A 21,048-nucleotide genomic window follows, 5' to 3' on the forward strand; every position below is an offset into this window, starting at 1 on the left:
TTACATCTGTTTCCATTTTAAACATTTAAAGTTATTTTAACTTAGACACTTTTTGCGCGGTAATATTTCAAGGAGGTTGTTAATTTTAATGAAATTATTTATGATACTGTCTAGTTAGGGGTAGTGAAGAATCAGAAAATCATAAATTTGAGGAAATTGTAGACTACATACGCAAAACATTCAGGATAGGGAGGTGAGTAAAGAAACGACGTAAACATGGCAATATAAAAATAAAATAGTATAAGGTATACAGTAAATCTAATCTCGAAAATAATTTAACGTTGAGTTACATATCTAAAGTAAATGTTTACAATCTTGTCCTAAATATATGTGTTTAATATAGTAGGGAACATGACGTAAGTTCCGCAAACATTTCTACAGGTGAATTTCTGCTATTGAGTTATCATTAACGTTCGTCGTTATCTGGAAAATAATTTTGAATTCTGGATCGGATATTTGATCTGCTCTTGGTAGCGCCATATTCGTTGCGGAAGATCATGTATCTATGCTATTTTCTGTTTGCAGGAATGTCTCCATTTAGGCGTAATTACCGCAATTTCTTGAAGACCTTGCCAGTAGTCTGCACATGCATATATTTATGATCTGATTGCGTTCTCGTAAAGTTTTCAGCAAAGAAAAACACATGGCTAGCCATTTCGGAACGATTGTAATTCAGCTTTTCTTTGCCTCACGGATGGAGAAGATCATCTATTTTCCTCGAACTTACGTCATCTGAAAAATGTAGGAAAAATAAAAAAGATTATTTTCTGAAATTTTCTTGACCGGATTCGCAAGCTTGTTTATTTTTAGTTAGTGAAGAAGGAATCGTTAGTTCACTTGAATAGTATTAGCGGCTTTATAGATATGGTAGATTGAAAATAATGCTATCTTTCTTTCAAATATGAAATTAATTTAAATTTCGCATTATTTAAGTTAATATGGTTACGGATTTTAATTTATTTCTAAACAAATATGTAATAACTTTAGGTTGAGGATAGAAGACGACCTTACAATAGATGAGTTCTATTATTTATGTAGTACCAAAAATAAATTTATACTTTGCCAATATGTTGAAAGGAATGTCTGCAAATTAGTTCTCTTTTACAAATTCTCAAAATATTGCCAGATATTTTTCCCATGAAAATAATTTATGATTAAATCAAAGGAGAATATTTTTTATGAATATTACCGTGACAAATCGTTTGACATGTGACGTGTTGCTAAGGTGCGTAAACAATCGTATAATACAACAAAACATTTTTCCCCAATCAATGTGATAAATTTCTATACGAAACCATGAGATAAATCATACATGGTCCACTAATAAATATGTAAAACAAATAAAGAATAACAGTCAGAAGATGACGGAGACATATTGAAACCGATTAGAAGAAATCGACCAAGAGTCAAGTCCGAATATTCTAATAAAGGACTGTACAATCAAAGTTTATGAAAACCAGCAACTTTTTTTGTGCTAACTCTCGAACGAAAAATATAATAATAATTAGCTTATAGGAAAAACAAACTAAATCCGTTTTGTCATTTTTGGTAAGTTTTTTCAAGCATTTTCCATAGAAAAGCAAGCAAATCGGAGAATGCATTCTCGGTCGTGATAAAATTATGTTCAACTTTAAGAAATGATTCCTGTTTTGCTTACTCAAGAAAATTTGAGTAGGATCAATAAGATATTCTCCGCTATCTTGGCAGGCCGGATAGATCCATACAAACAGAACATTATTTGCCCATACCAAAGAGGTTTCACTCCAGGCAAAACAGTAACAGATCAGATTTTCTTGCTGCGGTAAGCGATGGAAAAACTGTTGAAAAATGGACATCAGTTGCACCATCTTTCCATCCACTTTAAGGCCGCCTAGGATATTTTAGCCAGGGTAAAACTGTACAAGGCCATGGCAGAATTCGGTATCTCGGCTAAATTGATAAGACTGACTAGGTTGACCCTAACCAATTTGCAACAACAGGGTTCGAGAGAAGAATCCTCCGAAGAATTGTTAGCCCCTTACATGAAGATAGACGATTCCGTAATCTACATAGCGACGATATCTATGACCGATGCCATGACCGTCTGGTTGTGAATAAAATCCGGCTCAATAGGTTACGGTGGGCGGGTCACTTAATCCGGATGGATGGATGAGCATAATCCAGCCAGAAAAGTCTATAAGGGCAACATTTATGGTAGACAAAAAAAGACGAGGCAGATCCTGCCTGAGATGGAGCGATGGCACAGGCTAGGACGCCAGACTGCTTTTAGGGACATCAAATTGGTGGACCTTGGCGCAAAACCGGGATGTCTGGAATTCCTTATTGAGGCAGACCTAGACCGAATATCGGTTGTTGCGCCGTTGATGATGATGATGAAGAAAATTTGAACCATGGCTTATTCAATGGAAATAATACAAGAGAACGGTAAGGTATAATGTAATTAGTAAACTCGATAGTATTTTGACAAAGGGTATTCGGTACAGACAAAACGCACATACATGCAGAAAATTTATTTAAATGTAATGAGCAAAACCTGCAAAGTAACACCAGCATGCCACTATCGTAACAAAAAATGCGTTAAAATTATATGAAAAGATAAGGAGTCAACTAAGCCTAAGTGTCATCGCTGGGGCCTTTAGGCGATATGCTTCAACTTTATCCAAATTTTCTTGAAAGGCCTACAATATTCTTTGGCTGCTCGGCACTACACTACAGCAATGCACTCGTCAACGATAATAGGATAACGGTCTCCACTGCACGAAAGCCAGCAATGAAATGTTTGCCCTTCCTGAATGTATGGCCTTTGCCAATATGTGATGCATGTAATATTTTTTATGCATCAAGTAAGCCCGAGAGTATCAAAGAATAAAGGGATTTCATTATCGTATTTGGTATAATTGAAGAATGAAATCCTGGTCCATTAAATTCCTCCACATTCCCCGGAATTTTACCTGGCAAAAGCACATAACATTTTCCGTCGCAATAGGTCGTTCCGATAACGTTCTCCTGAATGTTCCTCTTGCCCAAGGTGCTTCAGACCCCTCGCCGCTGACACTGTCCAAAACTATTATACTTCGGCGACAGACGAAACTTACTGATATTTAAGGAAGTTGTTACGCCGACAAAGCAAACGGTGGGTGCAAGCAGGAAAGCGTATTTAAAGACATAAATGCTAGTGTTCGCAAAAGTTTATACCGTTGGCGAAACCGCCTACACGTGCTTTTATTAAGTAGTATTGCCTCACTGCCTCAAGATTTGGTATATTCCAGGTGGTTTTTATCACGAAATCGTGCGTAACACACCGCCTCATGAGTACAAAAATTTTTGGCACTTTCCTTAAAGCACTGATCCTAATATATAGCTCATGATAAAGAAATATACGTTTTGAGCTGAAGGAGGTCGTCCAGCAGAACATGATGGGCATTTTAAGGTGCTTTACTTAAGATGGAATAAATGCTGTTGTGGGCGAATGAATTTTTAAGCTGTTCTGTAGGAATGTCCTTCAGAATCGTCGTCGATGCCTTTCGGATAGTCTCAACATCGGCGAACCACGTTCTTTTCGGTGCTAAATGTAATTATCCGAGGAGGTAGAAGCCACAAGTTGCTAAATTAGAAAATAAGATCAGTGGTTGACGGGTAAAACATGATTTTTTATAATAAAAATCAGTGATAAGTGTCGAATGATGAACGATGATGATTTCACGGTATTGCTACCTCTTCGAATACGTTACAACAAACTCTTCATTACACAACGGGAATTCAGCCCATTAATCGTTTGATCCTGTGGATTATTCACTTGGAATCGGAGAGACAAATCAAATGTGCCTTAATTTTTAACTTCTCGCGTCGTCTTTTTTCGAACCTCGCTGGGTACTTCCATTCGGCGCTTTGACGTTTTGTTTTGAGGTCATTTTAAAGACATGGCGCTGACAGTGGATGTCCCATCTAACAATGTCCATAAGAGGAATGGTGAGAGGGCGCTTCCTTCCACACGTCTAACTTCACTTTTTGGGTCGTGGTAGAGTAATTTAACGCATCGCACGAGTTCTTCTGTTACTAGGTGTTGTCGTAAAGCCTATCAAATGGGTTAGTGTGGCATACGGTCAAATACCCTCTCCCAGATCCCAAAAAGTAATGTAAAGAGGGCGATGCTTCTTTCCGTGCTTCTCCATGAGTAACCGCGTAGTGTGTATTACATCAGTAGTTTCGTTGTTCTTGAACGATTTGGCGAACACGATTGTCAAGGATGCGGTCAAAAATCTTTATGATATGGCACAGAAACCGAATCAGTCGGTAATTTGAACATTCTGCTGGAATACCTTTCTTTTTCGATATTGGAACTGTGGTATTTTCTTGCCAGTCAGATAGTGTTCTATCTTCCTGAATAACCATATTGGGGAATTCACTTAGCCACAGTATTGTGTCCCAGCTCTTCGCTGTCTAGAGCTCAAATGCATTATTATTATTGATCCACTGTCTTAATAAATTTGAAATGGCACGTCAGTAAGTTTCAAACTATTCAGAGGAGCCAGTGGATCATTCCACTCAAATAAAGGACACACTGGCTGTTATCACGAGGATGCTCTATAGTGGCTCCATGATAACACAGACAGTCCCAAAAAATGGTGTTTTCCAAGTATGAAACCAATTAACAATTTCATAAAATGGGTCGTCTGACTCGAGGTCCATCCATGAAGAAACAAGTTTACATAGGTATGTTGCATGAGTTTAAATCGCTCGGTATCTTACAAATTTGCTAAAATATATAGCTCACCCGCATATTGCTCCTCAACATCTCTTCAGACACCAAACAATAAGTAGACATAAACAGCGATTTCTATAGAAAATCATGACGAAAAATGAGTAATGGTGTGTCTATATTAACATGAAGCAGGAAAAGCACTATGTGACCTCATAAGATATACAAAATCTAAAGGCACTGACGACCTTCACTGAAAAGAGATCATGATATTTCTGTATGTGTTTGGTGGGATTTTGTGGGGTCGAGAAAAGTAAGACCATCTAGAAGGATTGTACTTAACTCTGTTATGTTAATAAAGCTATTCATTATAAAATGTCGAATCGATCAAGCCAAATCATACTATTGGAGAAGTTCTACAAACCCCACCGTAGTCTCCGGATATTGTACCAAAAAGGTTATCACCATTCCTGCTTCTTATCAAATCAAATGAGGGACGTAGTCTTCAACAATGCCGAAAATCTCGGAGTTTGTTCACCAAATTTTTCAAAACGTTGCCCCAATTTTTGGCTGTCCGGATTTGTTTCTCGTTATTTTTATTAAGGAAGCTGCTGAGCACCTTTGCATTTAAATGAGAATATTTTGACAATGAATTCAGATGCATAGTTGATTGTGACTATCTTTGACTTCTCTAACTTGTAATCTATTTTTATTCTGTCATAGGTGGCGATATAGTGAAAATTTATTATCAAAATTAATTTATTTTTAATGTTTAGATGGTATCATCAGCAGCAGTGGCGAATTTACCCAAACAAGTATTGCGAATGAGCCCAAAACAAGTATTGAGTAGTACTGGTTAATCTACTGGGGATATGCCATCTTAGAAAACATGTGTTATTTTTTGGCTCCTATCAGAATTTTCTCCGTCTAAATATCAATATACACAATATTGAGAGAGGGCGGACGTGTAGAATTGAAAAACGGAAAAACTTGTTCCCGAAATCTTGGCATATGCCTACCGGAATAAATAACCACTAGCGAGGGGAAAATTGCCTCGTTATTTACATTTACTCTCGACCAGTAACTAAAGGTATATTTCGCTCTACTCTATTTTCAAAGCATAACATATATCGAATTATAATCGATAATTCTAATTCATTGTAAATGTTCATTGACTATCAGTATAGTGAAATATGTATGATTTTCGTTTCTGTTCATTAATTATTAAGAATGTACCCTAGTTTGCCAAAACTTTAGAGTTTACATGGCCATCTGCTATATAACGTACTACACAACCAACCTCCCACTCTTCTATTCCTCTCAATAAAATATTTCCAACCAACTGAAAAATCGTCACCCCATTTGGGGTCATGTGACCAGGAATTGCGTATGTTTTCGTTCACCTTAATTTATTCTTGAATTCTTTTTCAAAAATTTCAGCACCTAAAAGTGAAGTGTGAAAGAAGATATCAATTTGAAGAAATAGAAAAAATAATTGATGTTGAAGTGCAAAGAAACCATTTCGTATCTGATCCAAAAAATCATTGATGAATTCCGAATTGTTTACTTCAAATTTGTTTTGAAATTGGTCATGAAAAATTAGTTTTGCGCACTAAATCCTGTTTACTTATAAATTGTTTTTTCCTTGGTACATTGCTTGCATTACGTATGTAGATACTATAATGCATAGTGAATATATACATACACCAAGGTAAAAGATAGAAGCGCTCACCAAAAAACACATTTTCTTGGCATCAACAAACCATAAGAAAAATAAAAATTTTCTTTTTTTCTTGCGGAAACAATCGATATAAATCGGAAAATTGAAACATTTCAAATGGATTTTTCAGTAAGTGTTTTTCTTTTACAAATGTACTCGCTGTTTCTCAGTGAGCTATTTTCGATAACATAAATGCTTACATCTGTGCATAGATTTGTTAATGTATCAAAAAGTGAGCAAATAAAATGTTGATCAGAACGGGGATGTTTCCACTTCATTCTGCTTCACAAATGTTTTAAACAACAAAGGAAATACGAAATCCGGTTATTGGAAACATATGAGAAAATTCAATTATAATAGCTCTGATGTCATTTTCGAATCAGATCCAACTTGCAATCATATAGCCTGAATAATTGTTTATAAAAGCTGAAACCCAGCTTAAGAAAATTCGGATTCAAGACTAAATAATGAAGGCTTTCCAGGAGAGAAAAGTGGCTAAGTCACAAATCCATCCTTTACTCCCTGACTTTTCCATTCATAGAAGATTGTCGGTTGGGCTCGATTTGCACTTAACTAAAGGATACTAAATAGACGCAGATTTTCCATAACACTACGTGCTAGGACCGCTTTTGTATCTCATTTACACGGCCGACATTTATGAATTTGAATACCTATTAATTTTCTTTTGGCAGGCACTGCTTTCGAAGTACCGCAGTTATGCATATATATTTGCGCATGCCTTAGCCTTAATCCTAGAGCTTCAGGCTCATTACTTTAAATAAAGGATAACGAAACTCAAGTCTCATTAAAATAGTGAAAATAAGAAAGAACGTGAACACAAACGAGCAAATAGGAAACTTACGTCAAAAAGATACATATGATCAGAGGTCCGGGATGAAAATTATGCTAACCACTTTGTTTTTAGCTTTTGATATTTTGTTATGAGTCTCTACTTCGGACCTCCGGGAAAATTCACAGGACTGAATGAAACTTCCCTTCAAAAACCATTGATAAATATACCGCACACCTTCAACGTCCGACATTTTATTATATGTGTACTGCAGTAACTACTTAAAATTAACCATTGCGCCTATAATCGCTCCCAAATATTAGTCGTGTGATTTCCAGTGTCAATGAAAACTTAATTTCCCTTACACTGCTTTATATTTATAAGTATTATTTCCTTTTTCTGCCCCGCAAGGCGTTGTAGGCACGAGTAGAATTCCTCATCCTCGAAATGTTTTGTAACCACGGTCACAATACGGGGCCCAGTATAGGGGTCTGTGGAATAACCGCGGAAGTAATGAGTCCTCCATCAGTATCCTACAAGGTCTGTTTTTCTTCCGGGAAGTTGTCAACGAAAACCACGAAATAACCGAAAATGTCAACTGTCATTAGGGAACCCCCAACTTTGATCCAATTAGCCAAATTCGATGTATATCTCGCATTTTCAGAGAAGCCGGAAACCAATTGTGAAACCATTTTACGAAAATCAGAATGCGAATCTAAAAAGTTTGTGGGCCATCTAAAAAGTTGGTTATTCATTACTCGATTCAAGTGTACCCACACGAATTTGCAAATGTTCATTTACAATATTACAGTTTATAATCATTTGCAAATACGGATGGGTATCTCCCCGATATGCAGGGGATAGTATATCTCTTGTGGAAGTTTACTAGTTTCTGCTGGCAACACTTCTACCCCTCCCACAATACTAAGCAAATTTCAGTCTCAGTGAACCTATTTGGACCCATATTTACCACCAGAAGACCTGATTAGGTCAGTCAAACGCTACTGTGAATTTCCACGATTCCTCCCTTGTTGAGTGGATAACCCCTGAATAATGATTGAATAAGAGGAATAATCTCTCATATAACTTTTGAATGGCCGCATTTGTAGCCCTTTAGAGACCCGTCGTCAGTCTTCCCTCGCTACGCAACTAACTTTGGGTTTATAAGTCCATTTTTTCTTTTTGATCAATCTTACGTGCCGCATTCTTAAAAACCGTTTGGCTTGATGGTTAATATGCATCATTTGAACGGTGAGTCGTATTTTGTTCTTAATCATTTTCTAAAGAAAGCCAAGCCAAGTGTAATACATCCTCTTTCCCTAACTCAAATAAAATTACCTGGTGGTCACCGACTGACAGTTCCACAACTGAGCCACAGCCTTATTTTCAATATGTATTCGAATCACCTTCGTTGGCTATGTAAAACTGCGCCAAAGCTAACAAATTGGAAACCCGAAGCTAGGTACTTCAGGTACAAAAAGTTTTGTTGATTTCACTGTAATTCACTGCATATGTGGAGGTTCACAGGTCCAACCTCTCTACCAAATTTCGTATCAATAGCTATAATTGTTTTTGAGAAAAGTACGGGTGCCAGACAAATAGGCAGAGGAACAGACAGACAAAAAGGAAAAAAACTGCTGGTGATTACTCCCGGTCGTCGAGAGAAAAGAATTCCTTTCAGATCGACAGTATGGGTTCTGTAAAACCAGATCCACCATTGAAGCCATCAAATTGGTTACGGGCTTGGCCGAAAATGCAATTCATAAAAACGGTGTCACCAGCAAATATTGCATAGTAGTAGCTCTGGAGATATGAAATTCATTCAAATCGTATAAAGAAACCACTGGTGACGATTGGTGGTCTGCCATTGTGGACAGCTACTTGCGAGAACGCTCGCTCTGGCATCAGACTGATTATGGTCCTAGTCCTGACAAAGGGCCCTTACGGGGACCACTACTGTGGAACATCATGTACAATAATTTTCTTAATCTTCCGTTTCCGAAAGAACACACTATTGTGGTTTACGCGGGCGACATTCCATTGTTTATGGTTGCAAAGCATCTCAAAGATGCTGGGTTGTACTGATGGTTGATTAGTGCTGAGCTGGCACTTGCGGAGGAAAGGATGGGAGCGGTCCGCATCACCAAGCGCAGAAGGAAAAATTTCACTCGCGTTAGAATTGGGAATCATATTACCATTTCCAAGCCAGTCATCAAAAACTTGGGATGCAAAAATTCGATTTTATGGAGCACGTAGAGTATATTTACGAAAAGGCATCCACCACTAGTATAGCTCTAGCAAGAATGATGTAATGTAAAAAATGTAGGATGACCGCGACATACTTGCAGGCTGCTTGTAGCCAGGGTGGTGAGTTCCATCTTGTAGTATACTGTCCCAGTTTGAATGCTAGAAATTTCCACAACTTTTACCTATTATAACTGTTATGGTGCGATTTTCACCAAACTCCCCATAGTATAGCCTATATTACAGCAAAAGTTGATGATTCCTGGATAAATCTAAGGGGGGTTTCCAGCAATCTCTAAACAAAGATGATTATCCCTTTTAGAACCAATGTCAAAATTAATACCGGCTTCGAAACGAAATTGCTGAGACCTTTAATTTGATACTCCACATGACCATATTCGGTGGAAAAAAAATTTACTCCCACCCTTTGCATGTGGAACTATGTTACTCACAGCATCAAGGGAATTTATAGGTCCCACATTTCTACCAACTTTCGTATCAATAGGGATAACCGTTTCTGAGATAAAGGGTGTGACGGAAACACAGATAGTCTAACAGACTAACAGACGGACATACGGATAGTGGAGGTTATTTATCGAATAGGCAGTTTGGCTTCCAAAATACATATTAAATATAATTTTCGATTACTTCCGACAGCGGAAGCTACTTTATGATACGGACGAAGGGTCGAAGGTGTATGTAATAATGGCAGGAGTTCCGCAGGGGTCTGTCCTGGACCCTCTGCTATGGAACTTAATGTATAATGGCGTTTTACGGCTTCCAGTAGCTAAACAATCCGTTGTCGTCGGATTCGCAGATGACGTTGGAGTGGTTATAACATCCAATCACCCCGACGAAGTACAGATATATATGAACTAGGCTATTCGGACGATCAAGTCTTGGCTTAAAGACCACGACGAGGACCGAACATGTTGCGCCTACCGAACAACATCTTATGAGGCAGCATGCGTTATTGCGGGGATGATAATCTAACGGATGAGGCAAGACGTCTGTACGAAGCGAGCCTAAACAAGCAAAGTGCGCGTCTGCAGTCACTGACTGCATGGCAAACAGCGTGGGACCAGACGGAGAATGGCCGGTGGACACACAGGCTTATCCCAGATATAAGCATGTGGACTATGCGGAACCACGGTGAGCCGAGTTACAATCTGATTCAGTTCTTAACCGGACACCGTGGATACAGGAATAACCTTGTAGGTTCGATCTAGAATCACCCGATTGTCCTATATGTGAAGGTACGACTGCAAATGCAGAACATGTTTTCTTCGCCTGCCCCACATTTAAAAACTCAAGGAGAAAGCTTGAAGCAGTTCTAAATACCCGTTTAACGGTGGAAAATCTGATAAGCTACATGGTGCAATCAAATACAACATGGGACGTGATAGTTGCAATGGTGAAACGGATCCACCAGTAACTAAAACTAGCAGAAGTACAGTGGAGACATAGAAGGGAAGCTACTGCAATTAACGCCACGCAAAGCGGTAGCAGCTCGTTTAGAGTGAACAGCTAAGAACTGAACAGCCCCGCGAAGCAATGCCGAAACAGTGATCTCGCGGGGAGAGTGTGGAGAAAATATGGGAGGTTTTAGCCGGTAAGATTCCGGCATGCGTGTCTTAGATTCAAGATGTGTATCCATGATGGATTTCCCCCAGCCAAAAAACAAAAAAAGACAGACAGACGGATAGACACACTTCCTTGGGTTATTGGAGATTTCCAGAACAGGTTACCATATTAGCATATTCTTGAACTCAGCCAAAGTAAGACTTGGAAGAGCATAGCATCCATACATATATGCGCCCCTTGACATATTTAAAACAAAGCAGCTGTCTAATTTGTGGGAAAGATTTTTGTAGGTCTTACTTCAGAAATGGTCTAAGAAGACAAATCCTAAAAAACTCTTCCAAGTTATGGTAGAATAACATTATTCTTCCATACAATCTACTTCAGTTGCAGGTCTTTGGTAACCCTAATTGCTTCACACAACATAGATTTGAGATCGGGTTACACTTTTTAGCATTGTGCCCTTAATCCACAACCCTTTTGGATTGAACGGATCGATCAAAACTCGTTTGCATACTTTCACAAAATATTTATACATGAGCAGAACCATAGACGGAAAATCCGGGAACCCCACAATATTACCAAAATGTCTATTTAATTTTAAAAAATAAAAATAGGCTAGTTAATTTTTTCCTCATAACAGGATATGTTTTGTATTGATAAATACGTATTTCGGGTACCATTTCTATACCCTTCGCCAGTATATAATCAACCCAGTTGATTATGTTCTGATGTTCTGATATCTAATTTTCTTAATGTCTCTATTCCAAGCCCTCGAGAAAACTCCACGCCCGGGTAAAATCATCCCTTTTCCTCCCCGTTGATAGGCATGTATACGATAAAAAACAAAGAAACGCAACAAATTTAAAATAAAGTTGTTAGAATAAGGCTCAAATATTTTAGATTAATTAATATTGCTAGAATTTTTTTCGTCAGTGAATTAAATGCAATGCAGGGAAAAAATAAGAAGCACGCTTTCATGGAATCATGAAAGTAACAAAATATCTTTAATTTGCAGATAGCGCCCGGATAGCTGAGTGGTTAGAGTACAATGCTCTCTGGTAGCATTGGAATTTGTATCGTGATTTGACGTAGGATACCAGTCGACTCAGCTATGAATGGGTACCAGAGTAAATCAGGGTGATCTCGAGCGAGCGCAATGTGGTCAGCATGCCTCCTATAGGGTACTATGATCCTATAGTGTACCGTTACGGTCTTGAATGAAGTGCTCTAACACACTTCAAGGCCCTGATCCAATTTGATTGTTGCATCAACGATTATTATTATTATTACACATAGTAGTTCTCGAAAACTATCTATCACTATTTGGCATGATAAGGAAACTTGATTTGAATTTCTTTTTCGAATCAAAATTTCAAATCCTAAGAATAAAATTAATAAAACTTTGAAAATTCTACATAGCTTTGAACTTAAAATTGGTTTACTTTATTAAGGACCAATGGGCAATGGCTCTCAGCATAGACTTTCTTTCCTAACTAATCAAAATTATGCCGTCATATTTTACAAATATGAACCATATCCCCTAGTTTTCATAATTTCATAGTTAGAAATAGATTTTTAAAAATGTTTCGTTTAGAATTCAGCTCTATGTCTAGCAAATATAATCATAAAATATACAGATACATAAATTCAGATTAATATCCCAAGTTTTATTCTCAAAAATTTATAAATATATACGGAGTAGATAACATATCAAGATTTTCAAACATTAAAACTTGGATTCCTCAATCTTTTAATAAATCCCCCCTGAATTAAAATACACGTGAATAAACTGAAAAATCACATTCAAGGGGTGAAAAATTATTATCCTGTAAAAAAAATATTTTACATCACAGAATTAATTTTAGAACAAGAATTTCAAATCCCCTAGAAATGTTTGCAGTTGTTGTATATTTTCTTTTATTTCTTCTTGAATATTTTTCTTTACGATAGGAAAAATACTAGAACTCGATTACCAGCAGTGCGTGGTAAACAGCAGGGAAATGAGCTTTTCTAATGAACTCGAATTGCACACAACATGCTGGAACTTGGATAGTTTGGGCGTACCAAACTCAGTTGTTCCGGTTTACTTTGCGTTTGTATTCTAAATTTAGAGAAGAATTTGGGTTAGAAAGTACGTAGGCCGGAAAATTAAATTCTTCTTTCAAGGTACGTTGGAACATTTCCAATTATCATTATTCGGACAAAGGCTTGATTTTCACGAGATATTTTTCGTAATATAAAGTATTAGAATTTTACAGCAACAATATTGGTATTTTCAATTATGACCTAGTCTGCCTCATCCAATCAAATTCTTGGTCCGAAATTCCATTTTCACTGGGCACCAGATGTCTGAGTGAGTTTTCGTCTTCCTTTCATCACCATTAAGAACGTCGAATCTTGCTTGAAAAGGTCAACAATAACAAAGTATGCCAAGGCTGCCAATAATTTGTCCATTGACCACCGGTTTTTTTAATTTATTTCAAGTTGATTGCAAATTCCCAAGTTCCTCCATTGTTTCTTTTCTCCCCGCTCTTAAACACTTTGAATAGCTTTTTTGTTCGTATAATTTTTTAGATTAACAACCGTTTCCCGATTTATCAACATTGAAAGGTATACATCCTGGAGTTCCAGTTTTACCTTAACTTTCGTGAAACTCGTATCTTCTAATTAGCAAAACAGATAACAGGTGCTCATTGAATTGGTCTCCACGTATAATTCCTTTAAACACATTTCAACTAGTAACAACCCGGTAGGTTTAAGACAAAATGTAGCATCGGAGCAAGAGGGTAGACTGATCCCCTCTACTATTTTATTTAGCACTGGAGCATATCATACGAAAGCTTCTACTGGCATGATGCTATATAAGAGCTGATAAATTAATCCATATGCGATTGGCGTGAATACATGCCGTAATAATACACCATTAATAAAAGAGGTTTTCATAAACCTTGATAAAACAATAAGTGAAGTTGGTTTACGAATTAATGAAAATGGGGCGAAAATTCTCACAAAAAAAATAGAGAGAAAGAATCTAAACTAAGCGCTTGGAAGGATTTTGAGTCCCGAGAATATAATTCCGGGGATACTGATGTTGGAGGAGAACTAACTTCTGGTTTCCTCCGCAATCGAAAGACCGAAGTAAGAAGTAATCAAAAGCTGAGAAGCCCGAGCGCCTAAACGCAAACTCATTCCGTAAGGAAATACGTACATCGATGGTAGGACTAAAAAGACCGGGGTAGTTTGTGAATCCCATACGCGCTCGCTCTTACTCAGATGCTCACGTACTTTGTAAGTAAGGCTTGAATAGATCCCTCGAGAGAAACGGACAAACGAAAAATAAAAACAAAAAGTTCTGAGCAGATACAAAGACAGCGTTTCACTGCTCAAAAACAGGGATGGAAGAACGTGACTAAAGGGCCGAGGTTGTTGGAGGAGTAGCATCCAGAAGGCTAAGGATTAAAGTAAGGTACAGAGTTTCAACGGCAATGGGAGTCCTTTCCACTCAACACTCAAAATCATGCCACTCACTGTTTTTTCTTTTTCCAATAAATTCCCATTTCCATTTTTGAATAAAATACTTGTGAGGAACACTCAGACGAAAGATTGCGACTGGTTTGACAACCACCAACTACGAAGTATTATAGAAATCAATTCCATTTATTGGCTCGGATCGTAAAATAAGTAGTCCTGGGGAATCTCCCGTAACTCAAAATTGTTGGGCTAATTTGTATTGAGCTTTATTTTGCCAAAATGTGCAAGTCGAATGTACTCAATTGAGAGGCTCCTTGGTTTCTGGATAATGCAAAAGGTTTTTGCTAGTAAGTTCAATAGTAAAAGAGGACAAATTTTTGCAGTTATATATATCTTTTGTCCACCCCCTTGTAGAGTGTAGAGCGTGTACCAAAAATCTTTTTCATTTCGTTATTTTTTTTCCTATGAGATTTTTGCGAACAATGTTACGAGCTGCATCGAGGTAAAATTTCAAAAAAATTCGAATTCAGTCCACGAAGGTTATATTTCGTCAATGACACTTTTTCTCCTTGTTATCGATTATGTGTTTCATACTACCTTACCATGATGGAGCCCAATGGACCATATCATCTTTCCTTAAACAAGTCGAGTACATAATGACATCTACTTGCTCTTCCATCAAGACTTGGAATTTGTCCAAACGGCTGTGCAGGAAGAGTTGAACTAAACATAAATATCAACAAAACTAGAGTGCTTAGTCTGTTAGGTCATCGTACACTTCCTATTTGTATCTATGAGCAAAATATCAAGCGCCTCAAAAAAATGTGTATATTAGGTAGTGCTATTTCTGACATAGAGGTGGATGTTTCACATAAAAATTCTCTTTGTACAACACATGGAAAGTGACCACCGGGAAGCTCCAAGTTTTAATCAACTCATGCCTGGATCATGCCATCGAAAAAGTTTGGCACGACGTAATCCCGAAAAAAGAACAACGTACCAAATATTCGTGGACGCTTTGGTTAGAAAGCTGCAGTGGCGGTGGAAGAGTCACATATTAAGAAAAGACAACAATTCTAACGCCATGGGATGATGTTTACTATTCCAAGATAGCCCGCGAGTCTGTCAACCCAAACATATGTCACACAGAAAAGGAGAGAAAGAATGCAAGTTTCTCAGAAAGTCATATTGTAAACTCTTGCAAACTCATATATATTGGTAAAATAAGACATATATATAGGTAAAATAAGCAACGACATATCAAGCCAGTTGGTGTGGGATTGTCATCAGAAGCTGCTAAAACTTGGCTGACTGAACGAAACATTCCTGATGTGCGTGCCGGGGCACTCAAACATTGCTGGTAATGAGGATGCCATATGGAAAAGATTGAAGTGGTGGTTTCGGCTATGTGCAGCCAATGTAAGGAGGAGGAAGAGACGGTCCTGCATTTTTTATGCAGCTTCCTGACCTCCTCAGATCTCAGACGAAGACACATTGGCAAGGTTTTCTTCAATGAAGAATCTGCACACTCTCTGCTTCTAGAGAATGTTCTCATGATCAGTTCGGCCTGAACAGTCCGCAGTTGAGCGGAAGCCGGAACATGGATGGGATGTGGCTGGACTCTTAGTTTGGACTGTTCAGGTGCCCGGTGCCCGGATTTAACCAACAGAAGATAAGGAAAGTCGTACGTGTGTGCATTGATGCGCCCTATCGACTATCGTTGCACACAGGCGATTTATGCAGAAAACACGTATTTCATGTTCATTTAGGCTAGGCGCTGGTTAACATTTTTTATAAATGCTCTAGTGCGTGTAGAGTTGAATTAATGATGCCGCTTGGCTTGCCGGTACGTGGTGCATTGCGTGCTCTTCCGGCCTTAAGAGTCGGCCCTCGATTTGGCAACGAGTTTCTAACCCTCTCCCATCCTTCCCCTATTTACAACTGATTACTATTTAATGCATTTCATTTCGCGCACCATATGGTCACGTTCGAGAAAAAAGTGTGCATTTCCCAATTACACAGAGACCAGGGTCCACGTAAAGCCCGATGGTTCATAGCTGCAAACTTTCCACTAATTTTCAGGCAACGTTGAAGAATGGAGCAAATGTGGTTTATTCAAATGAACCTCAACCCGTGCTTGATGATTTCTTAGGCCAGTCGGAGCTCTCTTTAGGGCAACTGTGGAACTGGTGAGAGGAGAACCACCAACAAACACAGAAGCTAGACCGTGTGGAAAGAGGAAATAGCCGCGACAATTCAATGGATTTGTAAGAGCCAAAGTTAATGGGGCCTATGTCAACAGTTTACTGCTAGACGCAAGTGTACGAGCTTCCATTGTCATCATGGGAAACCTCCAAGGAAAGGTCCACCGAGTTAAAATTCCACCTTTTCGTTTTTGAACATTCCGCTTACTCATATCAAAACTATCTGTACTTTCCGCAAAGAGGAGAAGCTCAGTGTTAAATTTTACTTTCGAGAGCAATGCATTAGCGCATAGAAAGAAAGAAGGGAAAACCTGACGAGTTAGTCAATACTGGACGCATACTGTTTGAGTTTAGTGTAAAGGAGGGCAATAGAATGGTGTATTCGAAAAATACAAGCTCATGTCCGCCTAGGCAGTAGAGTTCGAAAAAGGCTCCCCCGTTTGAGAACGCGCGTGGCGATGGTGCAGCAGGATCTTCGGAGATGTGCACTGTCACTTGATGCAGTTGCTGAGTGGGCATGATAGATAATGCCACATGCCTACATCGTTTTGGACATGAAAATTTCCTCTTTGATTCAAATATTTATGTGAATATAAAAACCCAGAACACGTAAACATCTGTTTTCGACATTTACTAGCAAGTTGAAACAGTTTAAAACTACTTTTGCGAACGAACAAATCCTAAGAAATATAGTATGTAGTAGGTGACATCATAAGAAACGGGTTCGAAAGCTGGAAGACCTACAAAAAAGCGAAATAGTTCTCAGAAGTAAGTACAGGAGTAAACGGTTAGGGGTTTAAGCTATCTTCCGACAGACAGACAATGAATTGATTATATATAATAATAATCGGTTTTCCATAAAACCTTAAAATTACTGTGTGGATGCCCCTTACAAAGGGGTGAACAAGGGACATATACCAAAACACGTTATTGTTTTTGATAAGCCAACTTCAGCTGAAATATCTCTGCTTGACAAACTAACATCACCTCATTTCACTTACTGTAAAGGATCTTGTATTCATCAGCACTGACGATCCTTACAATAACGTTATCAAAAAATAATGATGGTGGTTAGGTTTGTACATCACCCGATACTGAGGTTGGTATAAGTTAAATGTGAGCTTTCATCAAACCATATTCGAGATTATCCTTAATTTGATATGTAATGATGACACGTTGTTTAATGCGTACATACTCACTTCATTTCCGGGTTAAAAATGATCATACGGCTGTATGAGGCAAATGACGTAACTCAGCTTTCAGCCTGTCAGACCCACAGGACTTGCAAATCATACTCGTAAAAATACAATTCGAAGAAGCGAACCCGAAAAAAAAAACCGTTTTTGATGGATCGCTTACTGAAGGATTTCTAAAAGGAAGCGCTCTGCTTCGTCAAAGATCAATTTAAGCAAAAGATTCAAAATTTCCCTTCTCTTTATCTATGGTTCAAAGCATATATTTTTGGCTTAATGCGGAAAGAAATCTAAATATAGACTTCAGCATGACTTGAAGTGATTATTTGCACGCAGACTAACCCTATTCAAAGAGCATCCCCTCGAAACTACCTTACATTCAATAAATAGCAATAACCATCAATCATGGACTCTAGCTCATCATAATTTTAAAATTCAATGAGCAAGTCAACAAGAATATCGAAAAATCTAGAATGACCTTCTATACCTAGCATGAAAGTCAACTATAAGCACCTATGAAGTCGGCTTTGAAGCAACGATGTGCGCTTATCCCGTTCAAATCGCTTTGAGCTAATTTTAGATAATCGGGATGTTTTCCACTGGCGCTGGTATCTCGGACCGTTTCTCAAAAATACGTGATCTCAACCATTCAATACGGACAATTGACTATTTGCAATCCATTCAATATGCGCTTTAGATTTCGAAAAATAGCTACTGAGTTAGTTTTAGTCCGTATTATGTGAATATTGTTATATTATATATTGTAGTCAATTCAATCCTGGTTCGACATGGATACTTGAATCATTATCTTATTAAATTTAAAAGGTAAAAAGAATATTCAAGGCGTTAATCTCGTCTATATAGTAGCATTAACAAGCTTGCCAAAAGTATTTACTCAATTCTTTTTACAAAAATGAGTGTAGATAATAAATTCGGATTGGCTGCTCCATTAGGATAAGAAAAACAGATAAAGACATGGAACAGCTAAAACTATTTCAAAGTAATTTAGTTAGTGTAAGCGTGAGTTGTAATTGTTAATCAAAATTGTATAATAATAACATATGATTTTGCATCTAGATTTACCTTCCGTAAATATTTTTTGTCTTCTTAGTTTATGAGTCCTTAAAGTTATTACGATGCTACGCTGACATAGAATGCATATAATATCAGTAGGAGAGCAGCCAAAATGACGAATGTGGTCATCAAGCTTCGTGTCTCATTCATTTTCGATGCTTGTTGTTGTGAAGGGCTATTTTTTCAAAACGAATAGAACACAAAATCAAACTCAGAACACAAGGGTATATACAAAAGTTTGAGGAGTCTCTTTCGAAAGGTGCAAGTATAATGGTAAATTCAAATTGGTAAAACTGATGTAAACTAATAATTATTAGAAAATCAAAAGGAAGAAAAATACTTCTGAAAGTAATCTCGTCCTTAAATTCACTTAAAAATCGAGGAACAAATTTAAAGTAATTATTCTCACAATGGAATTTACTCACTACTGCTAATACTGCACCACTAAGACTTTGCAACAGAAATGAAATTTACTTGAAGCTTTTATTGAATTCGGAATTCCAGAAAATATGCGCACTGTTACACCAATGGAGAACTTTTCGGGGATTTTGTCTGTTCCAAACGAACGACTAATAATAACTGACCGGATCAGCCTGGGAGAAAATGTCTGATATTTTTTTCATGATTATAAAGAAATTTTTAGCATGAAAATGAAAATGAAAAAAAGGAAAACGGTACGCAAGTCAGATATATTTTGTATTTTTATTTCACCTCAATTTCAGTAAAGGAGAACAGAGATAAATGCGATTGTTGTTGTAGTGGTGATGGAAGCTATTGCTGATTCAAAATCATATATACTTGATTCTGTATACTAGAGAAATATCCAGATATTTTATTAGTAGAAATGTATGAGTATAAAATATTATACCATATGATTTATTACCAATAATTCCTAAAACAGCCCTGGGGCTACAATATAAAAAACTGGATGTCCTATTTGAAAATCATCGAAATCATGATTAACATACATTTTTCCGTTTTTTCTAGTATAAACATCTCTTCTAGATATCTTTGATATGTCAATTACTATCAAAAATACCACAGTTCTTTTCAAATTTCAAGAAAATTTGTAAATATGCGATATTTCTCCTGTCATAAGGTCAACGATTTCAAATATATGGTTAGCTGCTGCGGTCCGGAGCTATTTTTAAATTTATTTGAAAATTTTGAAAAGCGAAAGTTCATGTCACTTAAATGCTGTTTTTATAAACGTGATTCTATACGCGGCGAAATTCCTTATAGAAATGATTCATTTTTGAGTCATGTGTAATAAGAATTAGGTGACAACTAGTACTAGGAATGTCACGATGCTTAGTCGACTCATTTTAAAGAATTAGTTAATACAACGGAAATGTTTATAATCCGCAACTATTCGCAAAGAGTTTGTTGTCTCAACTAAAAATAGTTATGAACAATTTAAATAGAAAAAAAAATAAAACAAATGGTTATTCTAAGTTTGCCCAAAACATCAGAAGGAACTGAACTGTAGACAATAATTTGGATAGCTACATCATTTTAAAATTATCTTACCGATTAGAGCTGTCAACAGCGATATGATATACTACATTTCATAATGTTTAGTCTAACGACATTTTATCCACTAAAAGCTTTGTAATGGCTGTTTAAAGTAAGAGATGGGGGTTGATCATGGTCAACCACGAGGACAACGCTATCCCAATAATAGTAAAGTGGCGAAAGTTGACCATAAAGGTCCGGGAGCACTTAAGTGCGGAGCCGGGAACTGGTGACCTAGGTGTCGCGATCAAGAGGGAAGATCCACATTTTTGTTGCATCTACAACAAAAACCTCTCCTGCCTCAGATGAGACGAGGCGATGAGGAGATGAGGAGAAGAGGCCTAATAAAATTAGGTTATTTTAAACTGTAAATCATAACATTGCTTGTAGTGTAACATTTACGTGTTTATATTTAAATTAAATAGTTAGGAAAGCTCGCTGCGAAATTTTTGATTATCATCATATTCGGAATGTTCAATCATTGTGCCACCCTTATTTGTACCCGTCCGTGATGTCTTGTTCAGGGCTTATTCCGAAGGTGGTTCTTGCCTAGC

General features: G+C 37.4%; 1 long non-coding RNA gene across 1 annotated transcript; it reads right to left on the minus strand.

Moving 5' to 3' along the window:
* Positions 1–628: 628 nt before the first annotated feature.
* On the minus strand, positions 629–19,565 carry LOC119646307. The gene is made up of 3 exons (XR_005248720.1): positions 19,405–19,565; positions 18,989–19,154; positions 629–732 (listed from the first exon to the last, which is right to left on the minus strand). It is a non-coding gene; the product is annotated as an uncharacterized LOC119646307 (long non-coding RNA).
* Between the last annotated feature and the right edge of the window lie 1,483 nt (positions 19,566–21,048).

This window comes from Hermetia illucens, chromosome 1 (assembly GCF_905115235.1).
Source record: "Hermetia illucens chromosome 1, iHerIll2.2.curated.20191125, whole genome shotgun sequence".
Lineage (NCBI taxonomy): Eukaryota > Metazoa > Arthropoda > Insecta > Diptera > Stratiomyidae > Hermetia > Hermetia illucens.